A 20,228-nucleotide genomic window follows, 5' to 3' on the forward strand; every position below is an offset into this window, starting at 1 on the left:
CTGCTGATCAAGTATAGAGGAAATCGGGCAAACATATGAGGGGAACTGTGCTCCTTCAGTCAAGCCAGCAAGCTTGTTTCTGTAGTGTAGTGGTTATCACATTTGCCTCACACGCAAAAGGTCCCCGGTTCGACACTGGGCAGCAGTAGTGTTTGTGTTTGCTCACTAAAACCTCAGTCTCTCTCAATGCACACTTAGCCAGAAATGACCTTTAAAAACTTGTGACCTGTGTAAAATGTGCTTTACTATTTTAGGACGATAAAAAGTTATCTGCATCCCTCGGTGGTCGTGCATGTGCCTTGTTTCTTGTTCTGTTTTTTTTTTTTTCTTGGCCATGTTATATTGTGGGGCCTTTAAAGCAGTGACTTTGATAGGAACATTGCAAGCGGCAGCATCAACAAGTGCAGACTGAAGAGTCAGACCTGCATAATGTTTTGGCTGTCAGGATGGCCGAGTGGTCTAAGGTGCCAGACTCAAGAGAGCTTGATCTTTAGTGAAGCTGAGCCTTCTGGTCTCTTCATGGAGGCGTGGGTTCAAATCCCACTCCTAACAGGTGTGTTTTCTTCCCTTAAATCTTGCTCTGCTTGCAGAGCCAGCTCCTCACAACACTATCTTTGGAAGCTGCTGTGGCATGTGAGGAGAAATCTACCAACCCATCGGCTGGGCCCTCAATCAAAATTCTGTGTATTACTGGAAGGGGCATCTCAGGCACACCTTCTGTTAGAGCTGCACTTTATGACAGTAACTACCATGCTGGTTTCTACTTAAGCAGTTGATTCTATCGTTTGAAGTGAGTCTCTCCTGCCACCTTTTGGGCAAAGAAGACACTGCCCCTGCAACAACACAGGCAGACAAGCTCAAACTGGGTTTCTTGGTTAGGTGGGCGGAGCATATTGGCAATGGTGCCTCCTCGTGACTTGCAATTTACATGAAGAAGACAGAGAGGCAGCTGGGATTAGGCAGTACCCATGAACCCCTGAACACTGTCTTGCGACTTGCACACAATTCTGAAATGAGGCGGGGGAAAGGAGGTGATTTCCCCATCAAGGGCCATTCCGGGAAATCAGCCACCCCGCGTCTCCCAGGTGAGTGTTTCAGGCCTATGAGCCACTACTATAAATCTTGCCTGATCGAGCGCTGAGCGAGCAAGTGTGCTTGAATCCAAGAGGCATGCTTCTCTGGCTCAAGAGCTAGCAGGCCCTTCAGTGCTTCTGGTCTGGAAGTCTAAGGTGCAAGGGTCCAGGACTTGCAGAGGGTTACAACTACCAGAAAGGGTCTGCTTTTCACATCAGTGCCCTAGTTCAGCTCACTGGCACACGGAATCTTGACTACCTCTTTCCTTGCTAGAGACAAACAAAAAATTCTTGACAGAAAACATCAATAGCTATGGCACGCTTAGAGAGAGAGCCTCCAAATGGCCCTGCTTTTCTGAAAGACGCTTCAGAAGATGTTTCAAATGCCTCTGCAGCAGCAGTCTAGTTGGTATAGGGGTATGATTCTCGCTTCGGGTGTGAGAGGACCTTGGTTCAAATCCCAGACAAACCCTTACCTTTATAGGTTCAGTCTGTGTTTTAAACAGGAGTATTTCTGCTTTTCACTCTTGTAAGATGTCATGTTGCAATGCAATACATGCTTTATACCTGCGTTGAGACGGTTCAGCATCATGAAGGTATGCGAGATTTCTTTGCAACTGCTTTTCTGTGCTGGAGCAGCAGTGCTCATAGGAACATTAAATGCACAGTGCTTCTCCATGGTAATTTCGGGTCCAGTTCTGAAATCACCTCTTGGAATGAAAGTGATGCCAGTTCCTTTCTTCCAAGGCAAGAGATCGTGTTCCGGAAGGCTCAGCTTTGAGCGTCATAAACATTGGCCCTCAGTCCTTGCATCCCAGTCCAATGCAGAGCCACATAAAGCAAGCAGGTGTGTCTGTTTCCATAGTGTGGTGGTTCCAGTACAATGCATAGCCACATGAAGCAAGCCGGCAAGTGTGTCTGTTTGTGTAGTGTAGTGGTTATCATGCGCACCTCACATGCAAAAGGTCCCTGGTTCGAAGCCAAGCAAATACAGCAAGTCGCTGGGCTTTTTCCCAGTATTTGCATTTCCTGACTCAGCTGACAGGCAAGCTGAGATAAAAGAGACTGTGTCTATCCCTCACCATCGTGAGGTACTACGCTCCTGGGGCATCTGTCACTGCTCACCAAGAGGAGTTGCGCCAGCTTACGTCAGTCAGTTGCTCACTGTTTGACCTTTGCATTGAAGCCTGAGCCTACCTCATTCAAGCCAGCCAAGGAAGGAAGGTATGAGAGCGAAAATAGCTTTCCTGCCCTCACCAAGAACACACACCTTGAGCAAATAAGGTGCCAGACTTACAAGGCCCAATCGCCAACGGAGCATCACTTTTAGTGACGCCCCAGTGGCACTATGCACTGCGCGGTATTTACAAGATGGCGTTCAGCCACTTTTTGTGGCTTAACACCACCTTGTAAATATGGCACCTTAGCATTCAGCGCTTTCCCTGGAAGGGGCGTGCAATGGGTGTTGCTGTGAGTGTGCCACAGCAACACCATAGCATTTTGATGCTGCTCCAGATTTAGGAGTTGTCGTAAATCTGCGTCAGCGCCAAAATCCAACGCCATCCCAGGGGTATCGTTAGAGTGGCGCACTGAGGAGAAATGTTTTCATTTCTCCTCGTTTTTTCTCTTTCTATGTGTGCTGCATTCTGCAGCACACATAGAAGTAAGAGCAAATCACCATTGAAGATTTTTCTTTTGGCCAGGAAGGTGTCCCTTCCTGCACAAAAACAATTTCCCCCTCAACGCAGTCATCCTTGTACCATGGTGCAAGAACGGCTGCGTTGGCGCTCAGCAGCTAATTTAGAGCTGGCGCAGGGGGAAGCACAGGGGTGCGCTGTATTCTACTAAATACGGCGCTTCCCTGCATTTTGAAAATGACGGAGCGTGGGGCTTGCAAATTTGGCACAGCGTCGCGCTCAGTCATTTTCTTGTAAATCTGGGACAAAATGTCTAAAGGATAGAGGCTATTTATGTCATGTTCGATGACGACCATGCAAATGACTCTAGTCATACTGCAGAAGAGAGCACCATGTGGCGTTTCTTGCTTTGGGATGTAGTCTCCCACTCTCTGCCACCAACCCTCGGAGCAGGGTGTGAGCCGTAGCGCTTCTGTGTCCAGGCTCGTTGGTCTAGGGGTATGATTCTCGATTTGGCTGCGAGAGGTCCCGGGTTCAAATCCCGGACGAGCCCATTTTAGCGGAAAACAATCAAATCCTGCTCAAAATACACAACCCCTCAACATTTCTCATTCCACTCGAAGCATTGTTGCGCAAAACATATTTTTTGATTCAGGCGAAAAATGGATTACAATGCCTTGGCTTCCTTCCTGCTTGCTCTCAGTGCGCCGTGTGTGATGATTTCACAGGCTTGCGTTCCTGGCATTTAGGCATCAGATATTTGTCTGTCTCTGCCCGCAGCTGTGACTTTTCAGGACGTCTGAGTGTATGCATGCTGGCTGACACCGCTGCAATTTTCACACTTACCCCTCGCATTCTGAGCAACTGCTGATCAAGTATAGAGGAAATCAGGCAAACATATGAGGGGAACTGTGCTCCTTCAGTCAAGCCAGCAAGCTTGTTTCTGTAGTGTAGTGGTTATCACATTTGCCTCACACACAAAAGGTCCCTGGTTCGACACTGGGCAGCAGTAGCTTTTGTGTTTGCTCACTAAAACCTCAGTCTCTCTCAATGCACACTTAGACAGAAATGACCTTTAAAAACTTGTGACCTGTGTAAAATGTGCTTTACTATTGCAGGACGATAAAAAGTTATCTGCATCCCTCGGTGGTCGTGCATGTGCCTTGTTTCTTGTTCTGTTTTTTTTTTTTTTCTTGGCCATGTTATATTGTGGGGCCTTTAAAGCTGTGACTTTGATAGGAACATTGCAAGCGGCAGCATCAACAAGTGCAGACTGAAGAGTCAGACCTGCACAATGTTTTGGCTGTCAGGATGGCCGAGTGGTCTAAGGTGCCAGACTCAAGAGAGCTTGATCTTCAGTGAAGCTGAGCCTTCTGGTCTCTTCATGGAGGCGTGGGCTCAAATCCCACTCCTAACAGGTGTGTTTTCTTTCCTTAAATCTTGCTCTGCTTGCACAGCCAGCTCCTCACACCACTATCTTTGGAAGCTGCTGTGGCATGTGAGGAGAAATCCACCAACCCATCGGCTGGGCCCTCAATCAAAATTCTGTGTATTACTGGAAGGGGCATTTCAGGCACACCTTCTGTTAGAGCTGCACTTTATGACAGTAACTACCATGCTGGTTTCTACTTAAGCAGTTGATTCTATCGTTTGAAGTGAGTCTCTCCTGCCACCTTTTGGGCAAAGAAGACACTGCCCCTGCAACAACACAGGCAGACAAGCTCAAACTGGGTTTCTTGGTTAGGTGGGCGGAGCATATTGGCAATGGTGCCTCCTCGTGACTTGCAATTTACATGAACAAGACAGAGAGGCAGCTGGGAGTAGGCAGTACCCATGAACCCCTGAATACTGTCTTGCGACTTGCACACAATTCTGAAATGAGGCGGGGGAAAGGAGGTGATTTCCCCATTAAGGGCCATTCCGGGAAATCAGCCACCCCGCGTCTCCCAGGTGAGTGTTTCAGGCCTATGAGCCACTACTATAAATCTCGCCTGATCGAGCGCTGAGTGAGCAAGTGTGCTTGAATCCAAGAGGCATGCTTCTCTGGCTCAAGAGCTAGCAGGCCTTTCAGTGCTTCTGGTCTGGAAGTCTAAGGTTCAAGGGTCCAGGACTTGCAGAGGGTTACAACTACCAGAAAGGGTCTGCTTTTCACATCAGTGCCCTAGTTCAGCTCACTGGCACAGGGCATCTTGACTACCTCTTTCCTTGCTAGAGACAAATAAAAAATCCTTGACAGAAAACATCAATTGCTATGGCACGCTTAGAGAGAGAGCCTCCGAATGGCCCTGCTTTTCTGAAAGACGCTTCAGAAGATGTTTCAAATGCCTCTGCAGCAGCAGTCTAGTTGGTTTAGGGTATGATTCTCGCTTCGGGTGTGAGAGGACCTTGGTTCAAATCCCAGACAAACCCTTACCTTTATAGGTTCAGTCTGTGTTTTAAACAGGAGTATTTCTGCTTTTCACTCTTGTAAGATGTCATGTTGCAATGCAATACATGCTTTGTACCTGCGTTGAGACGGTTCAGCATCATGAAGGTATGCAAGATTTCTTTGCAACTGCTTTTCTGTGCTGGAGCAGCAGTGCTCATAGGAATATTAAATGCACAGTGCTTCTCCATGGTAATTTCGGGTCCAGTTCTGAAATCACCTCTTGGAATGAAAGTGATGCCAGTTCCTTTCTTCCAAGGCAAGAGATCGTGTTCCTGAAGGCTCAGCTTTGAGCGTCATGAACATTGGCCTTCAGTCCTTGCATCCCAGTCCAATGCAGAGCCACATAAAGCAAGCAGGTGTGTCTGTTTCCATAGTGTGGTGGTTCCAGTACAATGCATAGCCACATGAAGCAAGCCGGCAAGTGTGTCTGTTTGTGTAGTGTAGTGGTTATCATGCGCACCTCACATGCAAAAGGTCCCTGGTTCGAAGCCAAGCAAATACAGCAAGTCGCTGGGCTTTTTCCCAGTATTTGCATTTCCTGACTCAGCTGACAGGCAAGCTGAGATAAAAGAGACTGTGTCTATCCCTCACCATCGTGAGGTACTACGCTCCTGGGGCATCTGTCACAGCTCACCAAGAGGAGTTGCGCCAGCTTACGTCAGTCAGTTGCTCACTGTTTGACCTTTGCATTGAAGCCTGAGCCTACCGCATTCAAGCCAGCCAAGGAAGGAAGGTATGAGAGCGAAAATAGCTTTCCTGCCCTCACCAAGAACACACACCTTGAGCAAATAAGGTGCCAGACTTACAAGGCCCAATCGCCAACGGAGCATCACTTTTAGTGACGCCCCGGTGGCACTATGCACTGCGCGGTATTTACAAGATGGCGTTCAGCCACTTTTTGTGGCTTAACACCACCTTGTAAATACGGCACCTTAGCATTCAGCGCTTTCCCTGGAAGGGGCGTGCAATGGGTGTTGCTGTGAGTGTTCCACAGCAACACCATAGCATTTTGATGCTGCTCCAGATTTAGGAGTTGTCGTAAATCTGCGTCAGCGCCAAAATCCAACGCCATCCCAGGGGTATCGTTAGAGTGGCACACTGAGGAGAAATGTTTTCATTTCTCCTTGTTTTTTCTCTTTCTATGTGTGCTGCATTCTGCAGCACACATAGAAGTAAGAGCAAATCACCATTGAAGATTTTTCTTTTGGCCAGGAAGGTGTCCCTTCCTGCACAAAAACAATTTCCCCCTCAACGCAGTCATCCTTGTACCATGGTGCAAGAACGGCTGCGTTGGCGCTCAGCAGCTAATTTAGAGCTGGCGCAGGGGGAAGCACAGGGGTGCGCTGTATTCTACTAAATACGGCGCTTCCCTGCATTTTGAAAATGACGGAGCGTGGGGCTTGCAAATTTGGCACAGCGTCGCGCTCAGTCATTTTCTTGTAAATCTGGGACAAAATGTCTACAGGATAGAGGCTTTTTATGTCATGTTCGATGACGACCATGCAAATGACTCTAGTCATACTGCAGAAGAGAGCACCATGTGGCGTTTCTTGCTTTGGGATGTAGTCTCCCACTCTCTGCCACCAACCCTCGGAGCAGGGTGGGAGCCGTAGCGCTTCTGTGCCCAGGCTCGTTGGTCTAGGGGTATGATTCTCGCTTTGGGTGCGAAAGGTCCCGGGTTCAAATCCTGGACAAGCCCATTTTAGCGGAAAACAATCAAATCCTGCTCAAAATACACAACCCCTCAACATTTCTCATTCCACTCGAAGCATTGTTGCGCAAAACATATTTTTTGCCTCAGGCGAAAAATGGATTACAATGCCTTGGCTTCCTTCCTGCTTGCTCTCAGTGCGCCCTGTGTGATGATTTCACAGGCTTGCGTTCCTGGCATTTAGGCATCAGATATTTGTCTGTCTCTGCCCGCAGCTGTGACTTTTCAGGACGTCTGAGTGTATGCATGCTGGCTGACACCGCTGCAATTTTCACACTTACCCCTTGCATTCTGAGCAACTGCTGATCAAGTATAGAGGAAATCAGGCAAACATATGAGGGGAACTGTGCTCCTTCAGTCAAGCCAGCAAGCTTGTTTCTGTAGTGTAGTGGTTATCATATTTGCCTCACACGCAAAAGGTCCCTGGTTCGACACTGGGCAGCAGTAGCTTTTGTGTTTGCTCACTAAAACCTCAGTCTCTCTCAATGCACACTTAGACAGAAATGACCTTTAAAAACTTGTGACCTGTGTAAAATGTGCTTTACTATTGCAGGACGATAAAAAGTTATCTGCATCCCTCGGTGGTCGTGCATGTGCCTTGTTTCTTGTTCTGTTTTTTTTTTTTCTTGGCCATGTTATATTGTGGGGCCTTTAAAGCTGTGACTTTGATAGGAACATTGCAAGCGGCAGCATCAACAAGTGCAGACTGAAGAGTCAGACCTGCATAATGTTTTGGCTGTCAGGATGGCCGAGTGGTCGAAGGTGCCAGACTCAAGAGAGCTTGATCTTCAGTGAAGCTGAGCCTTCTGGTCTCTTCATGGAGGCGTGGGTTCAAATCCCACTCCTAACAGGTGTGTTTTCTTCCCTTAAATCTTGCTCTGCTTGCACAGCCAGCTCCTCACACCACTATCTTTGGAAGCTGCTGTGGCATGTGAGGAGAAATCCACCAACCCATCGGCTGGGCCCTCAATCAAAATTCTGTGTATTACTGGAACGGGCATCTCAGGCACACCTACTGTTAAAGCTGCACTTTATGACTGTAACTACCATGCTGGTTTCTACTTAAGCAGTTGATTCTATCGTTTGAAGAGAGTCTCTCCTGCCACCTTTTGGGCAAAGAAGACACTGCACCTGCAACAACACAGGCAGACAAGCTCATACTGGGTTTCTTGGTTAGGTGGGCGGAGCATATTGGCAATGGTGCCTCCTCGTAACTTGCAATTTACATGAAGAAGACAGAGAGGCAGCTGGGATTAGGCAGTACCCATGAACCCCTGAACACTGTCTTGCGACTTGCACACAATTCTGAAATGAGGCGGGGGATAGGAGGTGATTTCCCCATCAAGGGCCATTCCGGGAAATCAGCCACCCGCGTCTCCCAGGTGAGTGTTTCAGGCCTATGAGCCACTACTATAAATCTCGCCTGATCGAGCCTGATCGAGCGCTGAGCGAGCAAGTGTGCTTGAATCCAAGAGGCATGCTTCTCTGGCTCAAGAGCTAGCAGGCCCTTCAGTGCTTCTGGTATGGAAGTCTAAGGTGCAAGGGTCCAGGACTTGCAGAGGGTTACAACTACCAGAAAGGGTCTGCTTTTCACATCAGTGCCCTAGTTCAGCTCACTGGCACACAGAATCTTGACTACCTCTTTCCTTGCTAGAGACAAACAAAAAATCCTTGACAGAAAACATCAATTGCTATGGCACGCTTAGAGAGAGAGCCTCCAAATGGCCCTGCTTTTCTGAAAGACGCTTCAGAAGATGTTTCAAATGCCTCTGCAGCAGCAGTCTAGTTGGTATAGGGGTATGATTCTCGCTTCGGGTGTGAGAGGACCTTGGTTCAAATCCCAGACAAACCCTTACCTTTATAGGTTCAGTCTGTGTTTTAAACAGGAGTATTTCTGCTTTTCACTCTTGTAAGATGTCATGTTGCAATGCAATACATGCTTTATACCTGCGTTGAGACGGTTCAGCATCATGAAGGTATGCGAGATTTCTTTGCAAATGCTTTTCTGTGCTGGAGCAGCAGTGCTCATAGGAACATTAAATGCACAGTGCTTCTCCATGGTAATTTCGGGTCCAGTTCTGAAATCACCTCTTGGAATGAAAGTGATGCCAGTTCCTTTCTTCCAAGGCAAGAGATCGTGTTCCGGAAGGCTCAGCTTTTGAGCGTCATGAACATTGGCTCTCAGTCCTTGCATCCCAGTCCAATGCAGAGCCACATAAAGCAAGCAGGTGTGTCTGTTTCCATAGTGTGGTGGTTCCAGTACAATGCATAGCCACATGAAGGAAGCCGGCAAGTGTGTCTGTTTGTGTAGTGTAGTGGTTATCATGCGCACCTCACATGCAAAAGGTCCCTGGTTCGAAGCCAAGCAAATACAGCAAGTCGCTGGGCTTTTTCCCAGTATTTGCATTTCCTGACTCAGCTGACAGGCAAGCTGAGATAAAAGAGACTGTGTCTATCCCTCACCATCGTGAGATACTACGCTCCTGGGGCATCTGTCACAGCTCACCAAGAGGAGTTGCCCCAGCTTACGTCAGTCAGTTGCTCACTGTTTGACCTTTGCATTGAAGCCTGAGCCTACCGGATTCAAGCCAGCCAAGGAAGGAAGGTATGAGAGCGAAAATAGCTTTCCTGCCCTCACCAAGAACACACACCTTGAGCAAATAAGGTGCCAGACTTACAAGGCCCAATCGCCAACGGAGCATCACTTTTAGTGACGCCCCGGTGGCACTATGCACTGCGCGGTATTTACAAGATGGCGTTCAGCCACTTTTTGTGGCTTAATACCACCTTGTAAATATGGCACCTTAGCATTCAGCGCTTTCCCTGGAAGGGGCGTGCAATGGGTGTTGCTGTGAGTGTGCCACAGCAACACCATAGCATTTTGATGCTGCTCCAGATTTAGGAGTTGTCGTAAATCTGCGTCAGCGCCAAAATCCAACGCCATCCCAGGGGTATCGTTAGAGTGGCGCACTGAGGAGAAATGTTTTCATTTCTCCTCGTTTTTTCTCTTTCTATGTGTGATGCATTCTGCAGCACACATAGAAGTAAGAGCAAATCACCATTGAAGATTTTTTTTTTGGGCAGGAAGGTGTCCCTTCCTGCACAAAAACAATTTCCCCCTCAACGCAGTCATCCTTGTACCATGGTGCAAGAATGGCTGCATTGGCGCTCAGCAGCTAATTTAGAGCTGGCGCACGGGAAGCACAGGGGTGCGCTGTATTCTACTAAATACGGCGCTTCCCTGCATTTTGAAAATGACGGCGTGTGGGGCTTGCAAATTTGGCACAGCATCGCGCTTAGTCATTTTCTTGTAAATCTGGGCCAAAATGTCTAAAGGATAGAGGCTTTTTATGTCATGTTCGATGAAGACCATGCAAATGACTCTAGTCGTACTGCAGAAGAGAGCACCATGTGCAGTTTCTTGCTTTGGGATGTAGTCTCCCACTCTCTGTCACCAAACCTCCGAGCAGGGTCGGAGCCGTTGCATTTCTGTGCCCAGGCTCGTTGGTCTAGGGGTATGATTCTCGCTTAGGGTGCGAGAGGTCCCGGGTTCAAATCCCGGACAAGCCCATTTTAGCGGAAAACAATCAAATCCTGCTCAAAATACACAACCCCTCAACATTTCTCATTCCACTTGAAGCATTGTTGCGCAAAACATATTTTTTGCCTCAGGCGAAAAATGGATTACAATGCCTTGGCTTCCTTCCTGCTTGCTCTCAGTGCGCCCTGTGTGATGATTTCACAGGCTCTCTTTCCTGGCATTTAGGCATCAGATATTTGTCTGTCTCTGCCCGCAGCTGTGGGATTTTTCAGGACGTCTGAGTGTATGCATGCTGGCTGACACCGCTGCAATTTTCACACTTACCCCTCGCATTCCGAGCAACTGCTGATAAAGTATAGAGGAAATCGTGCAAACATATGAGGGGAACTGTGCTCCTTCAGTCAAACCAGCAAGCTTGTTTCGGTAGTGTAGTGGTTATCACGTTCGCCTCACACGCGAAAGGTCCCCGGTTCGAGACCGGACAGAAACACTTGGAAGCAGCAGCTTTTGTGTTTGCTCCCTAAAACCTCAGTCTCTCTCAATGCACACTTAGACAGAAATGACCTTTAAAAACTTGTGACCTGTGTAAAACGTGCTTTACTATTGCAGGACGCTAAAAAGTTATCTGCATCCCTCTGTGGTCGTGCATGTTCATTGTTTCTTGTTCTGTTTTTTTTTTTTTTTCTTGGCCATGTTATATTGTGGGGCCTTTAAAGCTGTGACTTTGATAGGAACATTGCAAGCGGCAAAATCAACAAGTGCAGACTGAAGAGTCCGACCTGCACACTGTTTTGGCTGTCAGGATGGCCGAGTGGTCTAAGGCGCCAGACTCAAGAGAGCTTGATCTTCAGTGAAGCTGAGCCTTCTGGTCTCTTCATGGAGGCGTGGGTTCAAATCCCACTTCTGACAGGTGTATTTTCTTCCCTTAAATCTTGCTCTGCTTGCAGAGCCAGCTCCTCACACCACTATCTTTGGAAGCTTCTGTGGCATGTGAGGAGAAATCCACCAACCCATCGGCTGGGCCCTCAATCAAAATTCTGTGTATTACTGGAAGGGGCGTCTCAGGCACACCTTCTGTTAGAGCTGCACTTTATGACAGTAACTACCATGCTGCTTTCTACTTAAGCAGTTGATTCTATCGTTTGAAGTGAGGCTCTCCTGCCACCTTTTGGGCAAAGAAGACACTGCCCCTGCAACAACACAGGCAGACAAGCTCAAACTAGGTTTCTTGGTTAGGTGGGCGGAGCATATTGGCAATGGTGCCTCCTTGTGACTTGCAATTTACATGAAGAAGACAGAGAGGCAGCTGGGAGTAGGCAGTACCCATGAACCCCTGAACACTGTCTTGCGACTAGCACACAATTCTGAAATGAGGCGGGGGAAAGGAGGTGATTTCCCCATCAAGGGCCATTCCGGGAAATCAGCCACCCTGCGTCTCCCAGGTGAGTGTTTCAGGCCTATGAGCCACTAATATAAATCTCGCCCGATGGAGCGCTGATCGAGCAAGTGTGCTTGAATCCAAGAGGCATGCTCTTCTGGCTCAAAAGCTAGCAGGCAATTCAGTGCTTCTGGTTGGGAAGTCTAAGGTGCAAGGGTCCATGACTTGCAGCGGGTTACAACTACCAGAAAGGGTCTGCTTTTCACATCAGTGCCCTAGTTCAGCTCACTGGCACAGGGCATTTTGACTACCTCTTGCCTTGCTAGAGACAAACAAAAAATCCTTGACAGAAAACATCAATTGCTATGGCATGCTTAGAGAGAGAGAGCCTCCAAATGGCCCTGCTTTTCTGAAAGACGCTTCAGAAGATGTTTCAAATGACTATGCAGCGGCAGTCTAGTTGGTATAGGGGTATGATTCTCGCTTCGGGTGTGAGAGGACCTTGGTTCAAATCCCAGACAAACCCCTACCTTTATAGGTTCAGTCTGTGTTTTAAACAGGAGTCTTTCTGCTTTTCACTCTTGTAAGATGTCATGTTGCAATGCAATACATGCTTTATACTGGCGTCGAGACGGTTCAGCATCATGAAGGTATGCGAGATTTCTTTGCAACTGCTTTTCTGTGCTGGAGCAGCAGTGCTCGTAGGAACATTAAATGCACAGTGCTTCTCCATGGTAATTTCGGGTCCAGTTCTGAAATCACCTCTTGGAATGAAAGTGATCCCAGTTCCTTTCTTCCAAGGGAAGAGATCGTGTTCCGGAAGGCTCAGCTTTGAGCGTCATGAACATTGGCCCTCATCCTTGCATCCCAGTCCAATGCATAGCCACATAAAGCAAGCAGGTGTGTCTGTTTCCATAGAGTGGTGGTTCCAGTACAATGCATAGCCACATGAAGCAAGGCGGCAAGTGTGTCTGTTTGTGTAGTGTAGTGGTTATCATGCGCACCTCACATGCGAAAGGTCCCTGGTTCGAGTCGCTGGGCTTTTTCACAGTATTTGCATTTCCTGCCTCACCTGACAGGCAAGCTGAGATAAAAGAGACTGTGTCTATCCCTCACCATCGTGAGGTACTACACTCCTGGGGCATCTGTCACAGCTCACCAAGAGGAGTTGCGCCAGCTTACGGCAGTCAGTTGCTCACTGTTTGACCTTTGCAATGAAGCCTGAGCCTATAGCATTCAAGCCAGCCAAGGAAGGAAGGTACGAGAGCGAAAATAGCTTTCCTGCCCTCACCAAGAACACACACCTTGAGCAAATAAAGTGCCAGACTTACAAGGCCCTATCGCCACCGGAGCATCACTTTTAGTGACGCCCCGGTGGCACAATGCACTGCGCGGTATTTACAAGATGGCGTTCAGCCACTTTTTGTGGCTTAACACCACCTTGTAAATACGGCCCCTTAGCACGCAGCGCGTTCCCTGGAAGGGGCGTGCAATGGGTGTTGTTGGGAGTGTGCCACAGCAACACCATAGCATTTTGATGCTGCTCCAGATTTAGGAGTTGGCGTAAATCTGCGTCAGCGCCAACATCCAACGCCATCCCAGGGGTGTCGTTAGAGTGGCGCACTGAGGAGAAATGTTTTCATTTCTCCTTGTTTTTGCTCTTTCTATGTGTGATGCATTCTGCAGCACACATAGAAGTAAGAGCAAATCACCATTGAAGATTTTTTTTTTGGGCAGGAAGGTGTCCCTTCCTGCACAAAAACAATTTCCCCCTCAACGCAGTCATCCTTGTACCATGGTGCAAGAACGGCTGCATTGGCGCTCAGCAGCTAATTTAGAGCTGGCGCAGGGGGAAGCACAGGGGTGCGCTGTATTCTACTAAATACGGCGCTTCCCTGCATTTTGAAAATGACGGCGCGTGGGGCTTGCAAATTTGGCACAGCGTCGCGCTTAGTCATTTTCTTGTAAATCTGGGCCAAAATGTCTAAAGGATAGAGGCTTTTTATGTCATGTTCGATGAAGACCATGCAAATGACTCTAGTCGTACTGCAGAAGAGAGCACCATGTGCAGTTTCTTGCTTTGGGATGTAGTCTCCCACTCTCTGTCACCAACCCTCCGAGCAGGGTCGGAGCCGTTGCATTTCTGTGCCCAGGCTTGTTGGTCTAGGGGTATGATTCTCGCTTAGGGTGCGAGAGGTCCTGGGTTCAAATCCCGGACGAGCCCATTTTAGCGGAAAACAATCAAATCCTACTCAAAATACACAACCCCTCAACATTTCTCATTCCACTCGAAGCATTGTTGCGCAAAACATATTTTTTGCCTCAGGCGAAAAATGGATTACAATGCCTTGGCTTCCTTCCTGCTTGCTCTCAGTGCGCCCTGTGTGATGATTTCACAGGCTCTCCTTCGTGGCATTTAGGCATCAGATATTTGTCTGTCTCTGCCCGCAGCTGTGGGATTTTTCAGGACGTCTGAGTGTATGCATGCTGGCTGACACCGCTGCAATTTTCACACTTACCCCTCGCATTCCGAGCAACTGCTGATAAAGTATAGAGGAATTCGTGCAAACATATGAGGGGAACTGTGCTCCTTCAGTCAAACCAGCAAGCTTGTTTCTGTAGTGTAGTGGTTATCACGTTCGCCTCACACGCGAAAGGTCCCCGTTTCGAGACCGGGCAGAAACACTTAGCAGCAGCAGCTTTTGTGTTTGCTCCCTAAAACCTCAGTCTCTCTCAATGCACACTTAGACAGAAATGACCTTTAAAAACTTGTTACCTGTGTAAAACGTGCTTTACTATTGCAGGACGCTAAAAAGTTATCTGCATCCCTCGGTGGTCGTGCATGTGCATTGTTTCTTGTTCTGTTTTTTTTTTTTTTTCTTGGCCATGTTATATTGTGGGGCCTTTAAAGCTGTGACTTTGATAGGAACATTGCAAGCGGCAAAATCAACAAGTGCAGACTGAAGAGTCCGACCTGCACACTGTTCTGGCTGTCAGGATGGCCGAGTGGTCTAAGGCGCCAGACTCAAGTGAGCTTGATCTTCAGTGAAGCTGAGCCTTCTGGTCTCTTCATGGAGGCGTGGGTTCAAATCCCACTTCTGTCAGGTGTATTTTCTTCCCTTAAATCTTGCTCTGCTTGCAGAGCCAGCTCCTCACACCACTATCTTTGGAAGCTGCTGTGGCATGTGAGGAGAAATCCACCAACCCATCGGCTGGGCCCTCAATCAAAATTCTGTGTATTACTGGAAGGGGCGTCTCAGGCACACCTTCTGTTAGAGCTGCACTTTATGACAGTAACTACCATGCTGCTTTCTACTTAAGCAGTTGATTCTATCGTTTGAAGTGAGGCTCTCCTGCCACCTTTTGGGCAAAGAAGACACTGCCCCTGCAACAACACAGGCAGACAAGCTCAAACTAGGTTTCTTGGTTAGGTGGGCGGAGCATATTGGCAATGGTGCCTCCTCGTGACTTGCAATTTACATGAAGAAGACAGAGAGGCAGCTGGGAGTAGGCAGTACCCATGAACCCCTGAACACTGTCTTGCGACTAGCATACAATTCTGAAATGAGGCGGGGGAAAGGAGGTGATTTCCCCATCAAGGGCCATTCCGGGAAATCAGCCACCCTGCGTCTCCCAGGTGAGTGTTTCAGGCCTATGAGCCACTAATATAAATCTCGCCTGATCGAGCGCTGATCGAGCAAGTGTGCTTGAATCCAAGAGGCATGCTCCTCTGGCTCAAGAGCTAGCAGGCCCTTCAGTGCTTCTGGTTGGGAAGTCTAAGGTGCAAGGGTCCATGACTTGCAGCGGGTTACAACTAACAGAAAGGGTCTGCTTTTCACATCAGTGCCCTAGTTCAGCTCACTGGCACAGGGCATTTTGACTACCTCTTGCCTTGCTAGAGACAAACAAAAAATCCTTGACAGAAAACATCAATTGCTATGGCACGCTTAGAGAGAGAGAGCCTCCAAATGGCCCTGCTTTTCTGAAACACGCTTCAGAAGATGTTTCAAATGACTATGCAGCGGCAGTCTAGTTGGTATAGGGGTATGATTCTCGCTTCGGTTGTGAGAGGACCTCGGTTCAAATCCCAGACAAACCCCTACCTTTATAGGTTCAGTCTGTGTTTTAAACAGGAGTATTTCTGCTTTTCACTCTTGTAAGATGTCACGTTGCAATGCAATACATGCTTTATACTGGCGTCGAGACGGTTCAGCATCATGAAGGTATGCAAGATTTCTTTGCAACTGCTTTTCTGTGCTGGAGCAGCAGTGCTCGTAGGAACATTAAATGCACAGTGCTTCTCCATGGTAATTTCGGGTCCAGTTCTGAAATCACCTCTTGGAATGAAAGTGATCCCAGTTCCTTTCTTCCAAGGGAAGAGATCGTGTTCCGGAAGGCTCAGCTTTGAGCGTCATGAACATTGGCCCTTATCCTTGCATCCCAGTCCAATGCATAGACACATAAAGCAAGCAGGTGTGTCTGTTTCCATAGTGTGGTGGTTCCAGTACAATGCATAGCCACATGAAGCAAGCCGGCAAGTGTGTCTGTTTGTGTAGTGTAGTGGTTATCATGCGCACCTCACATGCGAAAGGTCACTGGTTCGAGTCGCTGGGCTTTTTCACAGTATTTGCATTTCCTGCCTCACCTGACAGGCAAGCTGAGATAAAAGAGACTGTGTCTATCCCTCACCATCGTGAGGTACTACGCTCCTGGGGCATCTGTCGCAGCTCACCAAGAGGAGTTGCGCCAGCTTACGGCAGTCAGTTGCTCACTGTTTGACCTTTGCAATGAAGCCTGAGCCTACAGCATTCAAACCAGCCAAGGAAGGAAGGTACGAGAGCGAAAATAGCTTTCCTGCCCTCACCAAGAACACACACCTTGAGCAAATAAAGTGCCAGACTTACAAGGCCCTATCGCCACCGGAGCATCACTTTTAGTGACGCCCCGGTGGCACAATGCACTGCGCGGTATTTACAAGATGGCGTTCAGCCACTTTTTGTGGCTTAACACCACCTTGTAAATACGGCCCCTTAGCACGCAGCGCGTTCCCTGGAAGGGGCGTGCAATGGGTGTTGTTGGGAGTGTGCCACAGCAACACCATAGCATTTTGATGCTGCTCCAGATTTAGGAGTTGGCGTAAATCTGCGTCAGCGCCAACATCCAACGCCATCCCAGGGGTGTCGTTAGAGTGGCGCACTGAGGAGAAATGTTTTCATTTCTCCTTGTTTTTGCTCTTTCTATGTGTGATGCATTCTGCAGCACACATAGAAGTAAGAGCAAATCACCATTGAAGATTTTTTTTTTGGGCAGGAAGGTGTCCCTTCCTGCACAAAAACAATTTCCCCCTCAACGCAGTCATCCTTGTACCATGGTGCAAGAACGGCTGCATTGGCGCTCAGCAGCTAATTTAGAGCTGGCGCAGGGGGAAGCACAGGGGTGCGCTGTATTCTACTAAATACGGCGCTTCCCTGCATTTTGAAAATGACGGCGCGTGGGGCTTGCAAATTTGGCACAGCGTCGCGCTTAGTCATTTTCTTGTAAATCTGGGCCAAAATGTCTAAAGGATAGAGGCTTTTTATGTCATGTTCGATGAAGACCATGCAAATGACTCTAGTCGTACTGCAGAAGAGAGCACAATGTGCAGTTTCTTGCTTTGGGATGTAGTCTCCCACTCTCTGTCACCAACCCTCCGAGCAGGGTCGGAGCCGTTGCATTTCTGTGCCCAGGCTCGTTGGTCTAGGGGTATGATTCTCGCTTAGGGTGCGAGAGGTCCCGGGTTCAAATCACGGACGAGCCCATTTTAGCGGAAAACAATCAAATCCTGCTCAAAATACACAACCCCTCAACATTTCTCATTCCACTCGAAGCATTGTTGCGCAAAACATATTTTTTGCCTCAGGCGAAAAATGGATTACAATGCCTTGGCTTCCTTCCTGCTTGCTCTCAGTGCGCCCTGTGTGATGATTTCACAGGCTCTCTTTTCTGGCATTTAGGCATCAGATATTTGTCTGTCTCTGCCCACAGCTGTGGGATTTTTCAGGACGTCTGAGTGTATGCATGCTGGCTGACACCGCTGCAATTTTCACACTTACCCCTCGCATTCCGAGCAACTGCTGATAAAGTATAGAGGAAATCGTGCAAACATATGAGGGGAACTGTGCTCCTTCAGTCAAACCAGCAAGCTTGTTTCTGTAGTGTAGTGGTTATCACGTTTGCTTCACACGTGAAAGGTTACCGTTTCGAGACCGGGCAGAAACACTTAGCAGCAGCAGCTTTTGTGTTTGCTCCCTAAAACCTCAGTCTCTCTCAATGCACACTTAGACAGAAATGACCTTTAAAAACTTGTGACCTGTGTAAAACGTGCTTTACTATTGCAGGACGCTAAAAAGTTATCTGCATCCCTCGGTGGTCGTGCATGTGCATTGTTTCTTGTTCTGTTTTTTTTTTTTTTTCTTGGCCATGTTATATTGTGGGGCCTTTAAAGCTGTGACTTTGATAGGAACATTGCAAGCGGCAAAATCAACAAGTGCAGACTGAAGAGTCCGACCTGCACACTGTTTTGGCTGTCAGGATGGCCGAGTGGTCTAAGGCGCCAGACTCAAGAGAGCTTGATCTTCAGTGAAGCTGAGCCTTCTGGTCTCTTCATGGAGGCGTGGGTTCAAATCCCACTTCTGACAGGTGTATTTTCTTCCCTTAAATCTTGCTCTGCTTGCAGAGCCAGCTCCTCACACCACTATCTTTGGAAGCTGCTGTGGCATGTGAGGAGAAATCCACCAACCCATCAGCTGGGCCCTCAATCAAAATTCTGTGTATTACTGGAAGGGGCGTCTCCGGCACACCTTCTGTTAGAGCTGCACTTTATGACAGTAACTACCATGCTGCTTTCTACTTAAGCAGTTGATTCTATCGTTTGAAGTGAGGCTCTCCTGCCACCTTTTGGGCAAAGAAGACACTGCCCCTGCAACAACACAGGCAGACAAGCTCAAACTAGGTTTCTTGGTTAGGTGGGCGGAGCATATTGGCAATGGTAACTCCTCGTGACTTGCAATTTACATGAAGAAGACAGAGAGGCAGCTGGGAGTAGGCAGTACCCATGAACCCCTGAACACTGTCTTGCGACTAGCACACAATTCTGAAATGAGGCGGGGGAAAGGAGGTGATTTCCCCATCAAGGGCCATTACGGAAAATCAGCCACCCTGCGTCTCCCAGGTGAGTGTTTCAGGCCTATGAGCCACTAATATAAATCTCGCCTGATCGAGCGCTGATCGAGCAAGTGTGCTTGAATCCAAGAGGCATGCTCCTCTGGCTCAAGAGCTAGCAGACCCTTCAGTGCTTCTGGTTGGGAAGTCTAAGGTGCAAGGGTCCATGACTTGCAGCGGGTTACAACTACCAGAAAGGGTCTGCTTTTCACATCAGTGCCCTAGTTCAGCTCACTGGCACAGGGCATTTTGACTACCTCTTGCCTTGCTAGAGACAAACAAAAAATCCTTGACAGAAAACATCAATTGCTATGGCACGCTTAGAGAGAGAGAGCCTCCAAATGGCCCTGCTTTTCTGAAACACGCTTCAGAAGATGTTTCAAATGACTATGCAGCGGCAGTCTAGTTGGTATAGGGGTATGATTCTCGCTTCGGGTGTGAGAGGACCTCGGTTCAAATCCCAGGCAAACCCCTACCTTTATAGGTTCAGTCTGTGTTTTAAACAGGAGTATTTCTGCTTTTCACTCTTGTAAGATGTCATGTTGCAATGCAATACATGCTTTATACTGGCGTCAAGACGGTTCAGCATCATGAAGGTATGCGAGATTTCTTTGCAACTGCTTTTCTGTGCTGGAGTAGCAGTGCTCGTAGGAACATTAAATGCACAGTGCTTCTCCATGGTAATTTCGGGTCCAGTTCTGAAATCACCTCTTGGAATGAAAGTGATCCCAGTTCCTTTCTTCCAAGGGAAGAGATCGTGTTCCGGAAGGCTCAGCTTTGAGCGTCATGAACATTGGCCCTCATCCTTGCATCCCAGTCCAATGCATAGCCACATAAAGCAAGCAGGTGTGTCTGTTTCCATAGTGTGGTGGTTCCAGTACAATGCATAGCCACATGAAGCAAGCCGGCAAGTGTGTCTGTTTGTGTAGTGTAGTGGTTATCATGCGCACCTCACATGCGAAAGGTCACTGGTTCGAGTCGCTGGGCTTTTTCACAGTATTTGCATTTCCTGCCTCACCTGACAGGCAAGCTGAGATAAAAGAGACTGTGTCTATCCCTCACCATCGTGAGGTACTACGCTCCTGGGGCATCTGTCGCAGCTCACCAAGAGGAGTTGCACCAGCTTACGGCAGTCAGTTGCTCACTGTTTGACCTTTGCAATGAAGCCTGAGCCTACAGCATTCAAGCCAGCCAAGGAAGGAAGGTACGAGAGCGAAAATAGCTTTCCTGCCCTCACCAAGAACACACACCTTGAGCAAA

At 48.2% G+C, this 20,228-nt stretch overlaps 6 non-coding genes across 6 annotated transcripts; all 6 read left to right on the forward strand.

The window, feature by feature from the left end:
* Window positions 1–10,347: 10,347 nt before the first annotated feature.
* On the forward strand, window positions 10,348–10,419 carry TRNAP-AGG (transfer RNA proline (anticodon AGG)). Its single transcript has one exon. It is a non-coding gene; the product is annotated as a tRNA-Pro (tRNA).
* A 768-nt stretch (window positions 10,420–11,187) lies between these two features.
* Window positions 11,188–11,299, forward strand: TRNAL-CAA (transfer RNA leucine (anticodon CAA)). The gene is made up of 2 exons: window positions 11,188–11,225; window positions 11,254–11,299. It is a non-coding gene; the product is annotated as a tRNA-Leu (tRNA).
* Window positions 11,300–13,920: 2,621 nt separating this feature from the next.
* TRNAP-AGG (transfer RNA proline (anticodon AGG)) lies at window positions 13,921–13,992 on the forward strand. The gene has a single exon. It is a non-coding gene; the product is annotated as a tRNA-Pro (tRNA).
* Window positions 13,993–14,380: 388 nt separating this feature from the next.
* TRNAV-CAC (transfer RNA valine (anticodon CAC)) lies at window positions 14,381–14,453 on the forward strand. Its single transcript has one exon. It is a non-coding gene; the product is annotated as a tRNA-Val (tRNA).
* A 3,040-nt stretch (window positions 14,454–17,493) lies between these two features.
* Window positions 17,494–17,565, forward strand: TRNAP-AGG (transfer RNA proline (anticodon AGG)). Its single transcript has one exon. It is a non-coding gene; the product is annotated as a tRNA-Pro (tRNA).
* A 768-nt stretch (window positions 17,566–18,333) lies between these two features.
* On the forward strand, window positions 18,334–18,445 carry TRNAL-CAA (transfer RNA leucine (anticodon CAA)). The gene is made up of 2 exons: window positions 18,334–18,371; window positions 18,400–18,445. It is a non-coding gene; the product is annotated as a tRNA-Leu (tRNA).
* The last annotated feature ends 1,783 nt before the right edge of the window (window positions 18,446–20,228 follow it).

Source organism: Pleurodeles waltl, unplaced genomic scaffold, assembly GCF_031143425.1.
Source record: "Pleurodeles waltl isolate 20211129_DDA unplaced genomic scaffold, aPleWal1.hap1.20221129 scaffold_91, whole genome shotgun sequence".
Taxonomy (NCBI): Eukaryota; Metazoa; Chordata; class Amphibia; order Caudata; family Salamandridae; genus Pleurodeles; species Pleurodeles waltl.